Source organism: Spermophilus citellus, assembly GCF_964194105.1.
Source record: "Spermophilus citellus genome assembly, chromosome: 1".
NCBI classification, from domain to species: Eukaryota; Metazoa; Chordata; class Mammalia; order Rodentia; family Sciuridae; genus Spermophilus; species Spermophilus citellus.
This window is the reverse complement of record NC_138182.1, coordinates 184,608,158-184,613,675: the sequence shown is the minus strand read 5'-3', so window position 1 is coordinate 184,613,675 and position 5,518 is coordinate 184,608,158. Positions and strand designations below refer to the sequence as shown.

General features: G+C 45.0%; 1 pseudogene across 1 annotated transcript; it reads right to left on the bottom strand.

The window, feature by feature from the left end:
• Positions 1-3,737: 3,737 nt before the first annotated feature.
• On the bottom strand, positions 3,738-4,809 carry LOC308654798 (mitochondrial import receptor subunit TOM40B-like; annotated as a pseudogene). Its single transcript has one exon. The product of its transcript is annotated as a mitochondrial import receptor subunit TOM40B-like (transcript).
• Positions 4,810-5,518: the final 709 nt, after the last annotated feature.

Genomic DNA, 5,518 nt, shown 5'->3' with positions numbered 1-5,518 from the left:
AGACATGGGAACCTGAGATAAGCACAGGTAAATTTCCCAGGATGTATCAATTACTATACTGATATGTACACACACATGTATGTGCATATGTGTGTATATATACATATATACATTCCTCTCCACGTATATGTATATGCACATATACATGTACATACGAATATATGGATAGGAACATTTATATGGATATCCACATTAATCTATATGGATATGGATACATATGAAAAATTTCATATATGTACACATATATAATGTTGTCATTTAATCCTCCAGGAGTACTACACATGATATGTGTAGTAGTTGCACTACTTTTATAGGTGGGGAAATTGGAATTCAGATAGGTCAGTTGGTGAAGGTTATGTAGGGAGGAATAACTAGGGCACAAAACCATATATTACTACCGCATTCTATCTTATGAGCTTGGCAGGCTGCTTTATTTTTATTTTTTGGTATTAAGGTTAAACCCAGAGGTGTGTTACTACTGAGCCATATCCCCAGCCCTTTTTATTTTGGGACAGGGCCTCACTTAGTAGCTGAGGCTGGCCTTGAACTTGTGATCCTCCTGCCTTAGCCTCCCAAATTGCTGGGATTACATGGTGTGCCACCATGCTCAGCTAGGCTGCCTTACCATGCTGGACCTGTTTTGGAGCTTGGGGATCTCTAATAGTCAAAGGATTCATAAGCATGGGTTTTAAAAGTGGATAGGCCTTGTGTTAAGTCTCTTCCTCTCACTGCTTCGATGTCATCTGACGGACAACCTCCCTGAGCACGGGTTGGTTTGTTACATAGAGGTTTTATTTTTATTTTTAATTTTTTTTCAGAATTTTTTTTTAAGATGGACATAATACCTCTATTTTCTTTATTTATTATGTGGTGCTGAGGATAGAACCCAGTGCCTCACACATGCTAGGTGAGTGCTCTACCACTGAGCCTCAGCCCCAGCCCTACACAGAGTTTTAATTGGTTATCATGAGACATAATAAGATCATAACAAAATATGGCACTAGGCACATGTCAACACTCCATCAATTGTTATTGATATTAGTATAATTTTTTTCGGGGGCTGTACTGGGGATTGAACTCGGGGGCACTTGTCCCCTGAGCCACATCCCCAGCTCTACTTTGTGTTTTATTTAGAGAGAGTGTCTTGCTGAGTTGCTTAGCACCTTGCCATTACTGTGGCTGGCTTTGAACTCATGATCCTGCTGCCTCAGCCTCTGGAGTGGCTGGGATTATAGGCGTGCACCATTGCTCTCAGCTTGTTATGATTATTTGTATTCATTTTTCCTTTTAGGATAACACATTTCTTATGTTTCTTTTTTTAAAATTTTAATTTAAAAAAATGACAGCAGAATGCATTACAATTCTTATTACATATATACAGCACAATTTTTCATCTCTGATGGTATATAAAGTATGCTCACACCAATTTGTGTGTTCATACATGTACTTTGGATAATGATGTCATTTCACCATCACATTCTACCATCCTTGCTAACCCCCTGCCCCCTTCCTTCCCTCCCACCCCTCTGCCCTATGTAGAGTTTTTCTATTCCTCCCATGCTCCCTCTCCCTACCCCACTATGAATTGGCCTCCTTATATCAGAGAAAACATTTGGCATTTGTTTTTTTGGGATTGGCTAACTTCACTTAGCATTATCTTCTCCAACATCATCCATTTACCTGCAAATGCCATGATTTTATTCTCTTTTATTGTTGAGTAATATTCTATTGTGTATCTATGCCACACTTTTTAAAATCCATTCATCTACTGAGGGGCATCTAGGTTGGTTCCACAATTTAGCTATTGTGAATTGTGCTGCTATAAACATTGATGTGGCTGTGTCCCTGTAGTATGCTGTTTTTAAGTCCTTTGGATATAGACCAAGGATTGGGATAGCTGGGCCAAATGGTGGTTTCATTCCCAGTTTTCCAAGGAATCTTCATGCTGCTTTCCATATTGGCTGCACCAATTTGCAGTCCCACCAGCAGTGTATGAGTGTTCCTATTTCCCCACATCCTCGTCAACACTTATTGTTGCTTTTATTCTTAATAGCTAGCATTCTGACAGGAATGAGATGAAATCTTAGTTTTGATTTGCATTTCACTGATTGCTAGAGATGATGAACATCTTGTCATGTATTTGTTGATTGTATATCTTAGAAGTGTCTGTTCAGGTCCTTGGCGATTTATTGATGGGGTTATTTGGTTTTTTGGTGTTTAACTTTTTTTTCTCACTTTTCCAGATTTTTTTTTATTCATTAGAGATGCAAAGTAGTAGCTCACAGGCTCTTATAATAGTATTCCTGAGATTGATGACATCTATCATCTTAGCACTACAACTTCTCCAGACTAAGGAGGACCATTAAGAGTCTTGCTCACTTCTGTTCCTTGGCTCTTTCTTGCCTCTCCACTTGGCTAATTCCTTGAATTTTTCATTTCCCTTGAAGTTATGGTCATTCACAGTTTTGTGTCCCTGATTCAGGATCTATCTGGGCTCTGAGGTTATATGCAACTTCTGTTCTTGCTCATTCCTCAATAAGTCAGTTTGTCAAAGGAGGATACTTTATACCACAGAACAACCCACCCATCTTCTAGAACTTGCTCTAGAAGGCCCAAACCCTCAGACTCTACACAGTTGAAGTTCTGGCCAGGTCTGGGGCTTCATTCACCCTTGGCCCTCAGAATTCAGGAAAATCTGGGCATTGTGAGAAGATAGTATCAGACAGACACCCTCTTTGGGGGACTTTTGAACATTTGACAAATTTTGATACCAGAGCAGGATTTTCTCTAAAGTTCAGACTTAGCTTCACTGAGGGTCAATTCATGGGGTCAGGGCCTCAGGACAAGACTTCTAGCTGTCTTATTTCCTTCTTCTTCCCTGGTAACCCCACTACTTCCTTCAAAGGTTTCTATATGCAAAGTTGCTGGGCCTGTTGGTTGAACTCCGGAGCATTAACAATGCATACTGGTACCAAATCCAGTGCATACAGGGACTATCTGCTATCATGCCACTGCTCCAGGAGATCTGCAGCTGAGCCCCAGCCTGGCCTCCTTCTCCAGCCCACTTGGGACACACTGGACTGAAAAGGGGAAATTGCTAGGATGAGGAGAAAGGGAGTTCAGTGATTATAATGAAAGGCTAATGCAATAAATGCCTCTTCATGTGATCATTGGGGTACTCAGCAGTGACCATGGGAATAAGGTTGTCCTTTGGATGCATAGACGATGAAGAAGAGGAAGCCTCAGGCTAAGGGGTAAAACTCTGGGAATGGGTAGGTCCCACTTTTCGATGCCCCAAATTTAGCCCTTCAGCCCTACTTTCTCAGCCTTGGGAGACTCTGGGATGGAGAAACGGGATGGGAAAGCTAATCCCATGCAGACTTTTCTGCTCTGGAGAGGAAGGAGCGAGGGGTTTTAATCCAGAGGAAAATAAAGACGGAAGTGAAGGGGGGGAGTTCAACCAGACATATTCCTTAATCCTTCTCCCTTAGTCCAGAGCAACAAGAGCGTGGGGAAGATGATACTGGGGCTGGTGCAGAAGTGGGAGCCTCAACCTCTGCCTTATCAGCTGAGCCAGTGGCAGCACCAGTTTTGAGAAGGGTATGGTCCTGTTCCCCACTCTGCTCCTAGGACCTAGAGGTCACCCATAGAGGTGGGCTCTGGAGAGGAGCCTAGTCTCTGGCCCTAGGACACCTGACTCAGAGGTTCCAGCTGTGGGCACTGGCTCTGGGACAACCTCAGCCCACAGTGGTGCTGAAGCTACAACAGAATCTGTTGCGTGAGTGAATACGGAAGGCTCCAAGGGCCAAGGTGATGGGCAATGGGGGCATCATCTTCTCCAGCACAGCACCTATGCAGCAGTTACCATCCACCAAGCCTCTAAACACCATGTTGGCCTGGGGCAAAGTCAGGTGGTATGCAAAGGAGAAGGTTGTGTCTTGTAGCCTTGTGTTTGCCTCAAACTCCATTCCAACCTGAACCTGTTCATTTGCCCTGTGGTAATAGCTTGCATGGGCCCCACCAGATCCCACATTCCATGTAGCCACCCAGTGTACAGCTGAGTACTTCCCAGCCAGAGTCAAGATGGCCCCCTCTTCGCCTGGACGCTGGTGATAAACTAGCTCTCCTCCCAGCACCAGTCGATGAGTGAGGCTCTGCAGAAAGTGAGCAGCCATGATCACCGATTCCTCAATTGGGTCAGGATTTCCTAGGGTCAGAGTGGCTGTGTAGTCATCTCGATACTCGCCATCAAACTGCCATGTCAGGAACTTGGCCTGTTGTGTCTGGAAGACGGCCTTAGCTTGGAGCCGCTCTGCCAACAGAAGTAGGACCTGGGCGTTGAGACTTCTGCTGCTATCCATATCCCCTACCACAGTGGGGAACACCTCTGTGGGGCTGAGCTGCCAATCCCCTGCATAGGCTGCATGGAGGTGATAGCCAGGCAAGCCCAGGGCACTCATGTGCACAGTGTGAGCCACCTGGAAATGGCTGCTCAGAACCTTGTTGACAGTGAGCTTCACTCCCTCCATCTGTGCTGGGAATACATCTTTGCATAGCCGGTGCAGCTCATGAAGCTCCCAGGTTGGGTAGAGGTTCCTCTCGGTGGGGCTCTGGCGGGGCAAAGTCCCCATGGGTGCCAGGCCCAAAGTATTACCCATTTTAGTCCAGAGGACAGGGAGGGGCTGGGGTTAGCCTGGGAAAGGACTCTGGCTTCCTCTACCCCACACGGGCCCCACCCCCCATCATCAGGCTCCCTAGTCTCAGAAACTTCTACATGATCGAATGCTAGTCCATCTCTGACCATCCTGCTGTCCCCCGCAGCCCCACCGCCGGTGTTTAACTTTTTGAGCTCTTTATCTACTCTAGAGATTAGTGCTCTATCTGATGTGTGAGGGATAAAATCTTGCTCCCAAGATGTAAGCTCTCTATTTACCTCACAGATTGTTTCTTTTGCTGAGAAGAAACTTTTTAGTTTGAATCCATCCCATTTATTCTTGGTTTTAATTCTTGTGTTATAGGAGTCTTAAGTCCTATGTTTGTTTCTATGTACATCTCAAGTAACTGCAGAGTTTCCTTTTTCTGGCTTCAAATTCTTCACACTGTTGTTCCAGCCCACAGGCATTCACAGTGCCCTCCGGGGTTCATGCTGTGGTGCTGGGAAGGCACATGGGAATGGCACTATATCAGCTGGGCTTGGTTGAATTGTATATGATAAAAAAAAATACAATTCAAACAAATTTAAGCAAAAACGACTTGAGTTTAGGCTGGAGAAGCATGTATAACAAAGTTCAAGAATGAATTTGGTTGACTTCAGGCTCCCCATGGTCCAGGCTCTCATGGTGCAGTCATCCCCTGGCTTCTCTGTCTCCTGTGTCTTCAGTCTTGCTCTGCATCACCTCAGGTCCTAGCTGAGCTCTTGTTCAGGGTGGCACAGTAGCAGCAGTTCAGATTCTACATCTCCTCAGGCTCGTGCCCTGGGGAATGGTGTGAACCCTCAAAGATCCCAGGATTTTATTTT